At 36.3% G+C, this 9,524-nt stretch overlaps 1 non-coding gene across 1 annotated transcript; it reads right to left on the reverse strand.

The window, feature by feature from the left end:
• Window positions 1–8,572: 8,572 nt before the first annotated feature.
• Window positions 8,573–8,645, reverse strand: Trnam-cau (transfer RNA methionine (anticodon CAU)). Its single transcript has one exon. It is a non-coding gene; the product is annotated as a tRNA-Met (tRNA).
• Window positions 8,646–9,524: the final 879 nt, after the last annotated feature.

Here is a 9,524-nt window from a genome sequence, read left to right on the forward strand (position 1 = left end):
TTCTCCTTTCCAGAATCGAAAAGGAACATAGCCCTGTCCATACACTTATTTTAGCCCAATGAAACCAGACTTCTGATCTTTAGAATTGAGAAACAATCTGGTTTTTTTAAACCAGTACGTGTTTGAAAATTTTTTATAGCCATCATAGAAAACTGATCAATACCCTTTATCTACAAATTCCACCCTTAAGAGAGTCTAGAGGAAATCTCATGTATACAAGATAACTTTTTTCAAAAATTGTTGCAGCCAGTGGTGCACACCTGAAATCCCAGAAATTTGGGAGGCTGAGATAGGAGAATCTCAAGTTCAAAGCCAGTCTCAGCAAAAGCAAAGCACTAAGCAACTTGGTGAAACCCTGTCTCTAAATAAAATACAAAATAGGGCTGGGGATGTGGCTCATGAGTGCCCCTGAGTTCAATCCCTGGTAACCCCTCCCCACCAAAATATTGTTGCAGCACTTTTATAAAGGTATAGCACTACTTTGGTCTATCATTAGGCCAAAGAATCCACCAAGATATGACGGTACAAAAGGGCATCATAAGCCAGTAAAAATAAAGTTACATGTGGTAACAGGAATATATCCCTGAAACTCCACAATGAATGGAAAGAACTTAGTCTACCTTTAAACTTCAAAACACTCCAAAACATTTCATGATGTTATAATCCATGTCTACAGAAAGAGAATAAAATACATATAAGAATGATAAACATTAAACTCAGAACATAATTCCCCTTGAGAATAAGACAGCATTCTGGTTTGAAGAAAATGTGGAGCAAATAAAATATTGAGATTTGGTGAAGTCTGGTGGCAAGCTGCCGTTGTTCATTCTCTTTCTGTACTCAGTGATGACTTCATTTCAGACAAAACACTCTGCAACAACCTCCCCACCCACAATCACCACCACTTATGTCAATATTGTTTTCTCACTTGTATCAGATACTAAAATGAAAATACTAACAAAGCCCCTTTACTTTAAAGAAAAGCACGCAGGGAACTGTAAGTTTAGGAGGTCATAGAAAAGGCAGGTCTCAATTTTTCATCTCAGAATTCCTGTAAACCTCAAAACGTACTGAGGATGGCAGTTATCACTGGGTTATGTTTATCCATATCTACTCACAAAGAATTAAAATTGCAGCCTATTTTTAAATATTGATCATTCATTTAAGCTAGATTTTAACATGTATAGGCTACAGCAATGCTAAGTATGTAACAGTAAAAATTTTTCAAATATGAATAGAGTGACGTTATTCTACTTTTTTTTTAGAGAGAGAATTTTTTAATATTTATTTTTTAGTTTTCGGGACACATCTTTGTTTGTATGTGGTGCTGAGGATCGAACCCAGGCCGCATGCATGCCAGGCGAGCAAGCTACCTCTTGAGCCACATCCCCAGCCCAACATTTTTTTTTTTAAATTTACTTTTTAGGTGTAGATGGACACAACATAATGCCTTTACTTTTTTTTATGTGGTGCTGAGGATTGAACCCTGGCCCTGCCCGTGCTAGGCGAGCGCTCCACTGCTGAGCCACAATCCCAGCCCTTGTTCTACATTTTTATAAATCTTCTTCTATCTGGGTTTTTAACATTTAGTTAGATTCTGTTGTGACGCACCGTTTTCACTGAAATATACAGATTCATAGAATTTATAGACACCAGAAGGATTTGGGGGGGTATCCAAGAGTCCCCCAGCCAAACCTTGAGAACTTTCATTCTAAAGAACTGAAGAATACAGTCAAAAGTGTAATAACATTAGTCTTAAAAATAGGCTAAAAAGCAACAAGCCATCTGAAGACTAATGAAATTATAGAAAACCAGAAGTGTATTTCTCATCCCCACATACTTATCTTCAAGTTTAAAAGATAAAAATTTTGAAAAAGGAACTGATAAGCTTACTATTATTAAACAGAAGGTGAAAAAAATAAACATTTAAAGAGGAGATAATTTTGATTCAAGACTTTGAAATATTATTAGGAAACGAACTCATGAAATTTCCATTCCCATGAGTGTTCCCCACCCAAAAACAAGATAATACTACACAAATAAGAAATGTTTATTTCTATTTGTAAATATAATTTGCTTCCTATGAAAGAGAAAAAAAATAGCTGAGAAGAGAAAAATCAGAATACTAAACCATTTGAACTTCTGTTACATAACTTTATAAGAAAATCAAATCGGATAAATTTTTAGGCAATAATCATTTACCACACGGTATGAATATTTTAATTTAAATGTGCACTTGGTATCTAAATAAGGTTATTTCTGCCAGGAGATCAATGAGAGTAACTTAAAAAAGGATAGTGACAATGGGAACACCACCATCCGCCCCCATTCCTTGGTACTTTGGGGAATACAGGGATAAGCATAAATAATACACAGCCACAGATTCAGGGCCTGTGTTCATTCCCAGTACATACTTCAGAGTACCCAAACAGCCTTCTTGGGCCAGATCCAAATAACTCCTGATAAAAATGTAAGTGCCTCAGGCTTGTTGCTAACATAACTACCTGGGGCTTATCTGATCAAAATCCAAGAGGATTAATGTTGGAGGGCAGGGAATTTTCACACATCAAAGGCCCCTTATTCTGGGAGGCATTTAACTCTATGACCATATACTTAAGCTCCTCCAACACAGGAGATTCTTGGTTTAAATATTAATGAAGTAACACTGCCCGAAAATAAGTACCATTATTTTTCTTCAAATTACCCATTTATGAGTCAGCCATGAGCTTATTTTTGAGTAAGTTTTCTTTAGCCTTTTAAAAATCAAGTGAAGAGATTAACTAGGTAAGGCAAGCAGCAGCTACATTAAGATAAAAGAAAGCTGAAGAAAAGCATTGTTTTTAGTATCAATTAAGCAAATTAGTAAATTAACTAGGGCACTGAATATACACTATAAATTTTCCCCTCACAATTTTTTGTCTGGCATGAGAGAGGTCCAGTGCATCTTAAGGGAATCCAACACGGTTAACGTAATCTTCCAACTTTTAGATTCATGTGTTGCTATCAACACTGTAAATTTAAATTCTGGAACAATGCCCAGAATTTCTTGTTAACTGAAAACCAAGCATATCCCTGAAAAAAAAAAAAAGATGCCTCCTCCCTCCATGAATAATGCACATTTTGCCTCCTAATACTTTTGGCAATACATTCTTGGAGTATTTTTCTGGCCCAGTTCCATGATATCTGTTCTCAAAACAATGTGTGCCATTGGCAGAATAGGTAGGCAGTTTTAAAAACAACTTTGTACAAAATACAATCAAGTATGATTCATTTTTATTTTACACAAGTAGTTGATACCTAGTACACCTTAGAGAGGGAAAGAAGGTCATAAAAACTATGTGGCATATCACAGGGATATAGGACTATGGAACCCAGGAAGTTGTCACTACCAAAAATATTTGAGGTCAGACTGTCTCAGAACTCAGAATTTTTCAGATTTTAGAAAGGAGATGTGGTACACACTCTCTTTGTCATGTGGGTTAGCACCTTATACCATAATCAAACACATTCATATCCCTGAAATGAAACATAGTTTAGGAATTACAAATCAAATGAGATGTGAAAAAAAATTATGTTACCTGCCAAAGGCCACTTGAGTTACATGGGAACTAGGGAGAAAAAACACAAATGAGACAGATGAGATAATAAACTAAATGAAAAGCTTTGAACAAAAATGAAATAACTTGAAAGAAAGAAGGAAAAGAGAAGGAAGGCAGAGACAGGCTCAAACACTCATGGTGTCAACAATGGCCTGAAAAGTCTTGATTTCATGGCCCAACACAGCCACTGAGTGAGAGGAAGGATCAAAGTCACATACCTGGCTAAGGGGGAAACTGAAGAGAAGAGGGGTAGTTTCTTAGTTGCCATTATTGCTGTTTAAGTGGCAGAACTACAACTGAAAGACAGCCATCGCCTCATCTCTCTGAGTTGTTACATGGTAAAGACGACTTAGAAGATATGGTTAAGGTTCAAAGTCTTATAATTGGAACATTTTCCTGGATTTTCCAGGTGGATCAAATCTAACTATAGAAGACCTAAAAGTGGAAAACTTTCTCTGGCTGGAATTAGAGATGTGGAAGGAAAAAAAGGTGGAAGTGGGGATGGGTGGAAAGACCTAAGTGAGAGTGATTTGACCCACTGCTGTTGAGGGTAGATGGGGAAAGACTCTTAGGAAGGAGATGAAGGAATGTAAACAGATGTGCCAGGGGCAAAGACTGTCCAGGACTGACAGCCAGCAAAGGAAAAGAGACCTCTGTCCCACAACTACAAAGAACAGCATGAGCTAAATCTCATGAATCTCTAGAAAAGACTTAGAACCTTAAATGGTTAAGTAGAGAACCCACCTGAGCCATTATAGACCTGCATTTCTGCCTTCAGAACCATGAGATAAGAAATGGGTGTTAAGTCAAGAAATTTGTGATGATTTTTAATGGCAGTAGTAGAAAACTAATACACCAACCTATGTGTAAACTGATGGGGGCTGGCTGCAGGGGAAATGGCATTACAAGTATAAGCTCAGAGCAAAATTAAAAGTACCTACTTTGTGCTGGCACAGTGTTTGAATTTATATAAATGATTATATTCATTAGTCATGGTCAAAGCTCCACTTTTCTGATGCCTGTGGTATTGCCATCAATAGGATTTATAACTTCACAATTCCTTTACACAAACTGAATACATGGGGGAAAGACTGCCTTCCCTCAGTGGAAAATACTGAGTATGTGTCAAAAGTAAATCAAGCAGTCTAAGGGCAAAGATCTTCAAACTGACTTGTGTTTTACTGAACATTCAAACATCACTTAGCAAGTGATCAGACAGAGGAGTTTATCATTTATTGAAGACAGAATGTTATAAATATGAGATGGTGACAATTTAGAGCCTTGTAACAGTTATGTCTCAACAGACACAAATTGCTTAAAATTTTGTTTTCGTTTAATGTCTCTTACAAGACACATTGAGGACTGCTTAGACAACCACATTCTCTAAAAGCTCTGGCTCGCCCTACTATAGTTTAAACAACACAGGCCAACACTGTTGAAGTATATTGATGTCTCGTAGGATTCTGGATCTTAGAACTCACAGTCTAGAGTCAAAAGGAAAATACACAATGCACACTTTTTGAACTAGTCACTTTTCTAAAGAAGGCCCTGTAAGCAAATATCAAGCACAACAAGTATTATTTTATAACAGGAGACTATATTCAAGTAAAAGGGTCAAAGCCTAACTTTTTCTAGACATTATCATAGAGACTATTTTTAACAATTTTTTGTGCTATACTGCATGAAAATTTCCAAAGTTGACTGGAATTAAGAAATTCAAACCAGGCATGGTGACTCACACCTGCAATCCCGGTGGCGCAGGAGGATCGCGGTTCAAAGCCAGCCTCAGAAACTTAGTGAGGCCCTAAGCAACCTAATGAGACCCTGTCTCTAAATAAAATATTTAAAAAACACTGGGAATGTGGCTTAGTGGTATAAAGCCCCTGGGTTCAATCCCTGGTACCAAAAAAAGAAAAAAGCAAATTTCAGTAACCAAGCACATTAAACATTATTTAATAGGACCTCAGTACCATGAGAAGTTCTACCCATTTTCTCATCATGCCTAGTGCCACAATATTCAGAAATGACTCTTCAACAATATTTTAACAAATATCATTCAAATGATTTCAGGCCTCTTCAAAATTTCTACTACTTTTCCTAGGCCCATTTCACTTTATTTTTGAGATTAGATTTGCTATTAGAAAACTTCACTTTTCAAATCAAGTTGTAACCTTTCCAAGCATATTCAAAGTAGGAATCATCTTCTCAAAACTGGCTGTGAAATATACATATCTTCCTTCTTAAGTCTGCCAGGTAATTATGGGCCTATAAATCTCTGAATGGCTACAATTGCTTTTTATCTAAACCATTAACTTAAATTTATTGAACTAGAAAATGAGAAAATAAAAATAGACAGCAGACAAAATAAAATTTAAACCTAACCATAAAAACCCGGGTATGTATATTAAAATGTATATCATACATCAAGAAAAGGAGGAACACGTAATAGCCATACTGTCAAGAAAAGCATTCAATCACCAGTATATATTGGTAGTTAAAGCATATTGAGAAACTATGCCTATGTATTTAATAAGAAAAAATAAGAAAATTCAGGAAGCATCCTTTTTCTAACAACTAAAATGAGATTTAACTGCACATTATCTCATTTAATATTTGGCATTTAGAATATATTTCTTCTAGTTGGTGGAGGAAAAAAAAAAAACAACCAACCAAATTCCACCATAGTTCATGATTTTCTAAGTTATCTTTCACAACTGCTTTTGTGCTTTACTCAAATAAAGCTCCAAATGAAAAAATTTAAATGTCTTCCTGAATTATGGTCATATTATTTTCTTTTAAAGACTTTAGGGGTGTATAGAGAAAACTAAAAATAGGTTTACATGTCCCTGAAAATCGGCATTGGTCCAGAGAATGAATCTGGCCAAGCTTAAAAGAGAGCCACAGAAAACGGAGAATATTAATAAAAGATGATGATCTCCCTAGCCCTGGAGCTAATGAATATGCCTCAGGATGTAGAATGCCATATGATTTTGAAAAATAATAAGTTTTGTAGACTGACCTTTTTCAGGATTCAATTAGTTTAAAGCAATCTATAAGGTCTGATATTTTCTTGGCCCTTAAGATAGTTTACAGCTATAGAAAAATGTGCACTTTTGCCTAAACAGTGCCCTGTCTCAGATAACTGAAAACCTACAGGTCTTGGATTGAGAGAGGTTTTCATCATGTTAATCATACTCCTCCCAAAGAGCACACAATAAGACATCCATTAATCCTGGTAGCGAACACACCATTGAATACTAGCCTGGAATCACCTGGCATTTATCTTTCATTTCTCACTACACTCCATTAAAACAAATGGCACTCATGTTGCTAATGCATAATTTTTCTCACATGAGAATATCTTCTGGGGAAATACCTGTGACAGCACAAAAGAGAGGAACCAGCTTTATAATGCATGGAGCTCAAAGGGAGAAGGGAAACAAGCATTATGTAAGTGAGAAGAAGCTGGAAAAGCAATTTGAAGGAGATGATTACCAAAGTAGCAGATGCTGGCTTCTAAATTTTATCCTGTTATCTCATGCAGCTGAAAGTTAAAAATGGGGCTGGGGGTGTGAAAACTCACTGGTTGAAGCTGTTCAAAATTGAGAGTAGTCAGATAAATCCAAGATTCACATGACCCCTGGCAGCATTCACATCTCATCACCGTGATGAATGTCCCATTGATGCTTTGGGGAGCATCGATCACTTCAGCACCGAGTGCCCTTGTTGGAAACCATCTTGGTGATTTATAGGCATGGGCAGCTTGATTGTGGCCTTTCAAGCTCTGCTGAGCTCAACAGGAGGCCTCCCAGGTCATTTAGTGAAAGAAAGTTTCATCTACTGTACAATTCCACCTTTCTGGCAGCTGAATTCTCATTATCTCACACACCTACAAAGGATCTGCCTTAAAAGGTTTCAGTCCCTTTCAAGATCCACCTCCTTCCTATGAGATGCTCAAAAACAAAACAAAACAAAACTAACCACTCGGTGATTTTGTGGTTTCCTACATAAATACAGTAACAGTTTGGATATTTATGTCCAAAGAATTTGTAAAAAACTAGATCCAGTTCATAGATAACCATCTCTGACCTACTTCCAGTAGGCACAGACACTTCCTCCTTAAAACAAAATGCTCAGTGGCTCCCTGAAGCCAACTTGCCCTGGGAACAAGTTCTGACTCCAGATAATCTTTTATTGTCCAGGATAGTCCTATGCATGGTAGAACGTATAGTCAATAACTAGATACCAGGAGCAGCAACCTACAGGCCCCCATTATAACAAAAAGAGCAGTAGACATTGCCAAATATCTCCCAGGCAGGGGGATCTTCACAGACCCAATATTAAAAATCACTGATCTAGCTCCAACCAACCTGTCTAGGAACTTTCTAGCTGCAAACCCCACATACAAACCTTCTCATCTAGTGAAGTTTGAATGCTCATTAGAGCCTAAAATATTGCTCGCGTTTTGTTTTCATGTTATTCCAGAATAATATTCATATCTTAAGATTCCACCTTATATTCTAAATCCTAATTGTTTTTCTGGACATTTCAGTTAAAAAAGTAAACTATGTTATTTAAAGTTTATGATTTTACCCCTGGTACTATATTTAGTAATTATGAACTCACTCAGATCTCCTAATCAACAGCCTAATTTTTTCATTGTTTAATGAGAACAATAATATCTAGTTTGTGAGAGGCAAAATGAGACAGTATCAGTGGATTGCTTTGGCAACTGTAGAATACAAATTTAAGGTATTATCAGTAAACCATGAAGCACCTTCTGATATTTTGGTCAGTCATTATTTAGCTCTTGTACTGTGATTTACATGTTCACTTCTCCTTCAACTCTTCAGGTTCATTCTATGCAGACAAATGTTATTCCATGACACTTTGGCATTTAATAAATGTTGGTTTAAATCTGTATGTGTGTGTGTGTGTGTGTGTGTGTGTGTGTGTGTGTGTGTGTGTGTGTGTTGTGGTACTGGGGATTGAACCCAGGGCCTTGTGCATATGAGGCAAGCACTCTACCACTGAGCTATATCCCCAGCCCCTAATTCTTTGTTTAATCGTGCAACCATTGCAAAACAAAAGCCTATCTTCCTACAGTCATCAATTCTTCACACCTTGGCCGTTCAAATTATTTTGACTATTCCTATCACCACCTCAAAGTTTGGATTTTTTTAGGTTGGGGGCGGGTAGGAAACCTCAGACTAATTCTAAAAACTTAGGAAATAGTAATAAGACATAGTTGAAGGAAGTAATGTGAAAACCAAAAAGGATTGGGTATGAAAGTTAGAACCAACTCAGCCTGCTCCTCTTCCATCTTACCCCACAAACAGCAAATTTCTATCCTTCCATTTTTTTCCCTCCTTTGGCAGTGGCAAACCTGTTTATATTTATAAAAGCCCCCAAAGTTAGCAATAACAATGGTTTCCATGCAGAATCGTTTATACAATCTACATTACTGGTGAGTATCTTTATCATTTGAAGATGGACTTAATATTTGTTTATAGCCAGGTCATTCAAAGACCAATGAATAAGGCTGGTAATCAATTTTTGTAGACTATACCTTAGTCAAAACAATCCCATGATGTTAACCTCTTTTACTCAAAATCTATATGCAATTCCAAATTAGCAGTGACAAAAATATTTGTGATAACATTTATTGAATAAGTTTGTAAACTCTTGCAAAGTTATTGAATATTCATCTGTATAACACAGATGATAGTTTGATATAAAAACACTCACATATGTAAAGCCAGAATGTACCTATAAAGAAGCAACTGGTTAAGTGTATTTGAAATAGAAATAAAATGATATAGAATCTAAGCCAATGGTGCTCTGCATTTTATGCAGTAAGTATTTACATTTAAGTATTTAAATTTCTACAAATCTGATTGAATCGTTAATACTTTTGAAGGAATT

The sequence above is a fragment of the Callospermophilus lateralis genome, unplaced genomic scaffold (assembly GCF_048772815.1).
Source record: "Callospermophilus lateralis isolate mCalLat2 unplaced genomic scaffold, mCalLat2.hap1 Scaffold_94, whole genome shotgun sequence".
NCBI lineage: Eukaryota > Metazoa > Chordata > Mammalia > Rodentia > Sciuridae > Callospermophilus > Callospermophilus lateralis.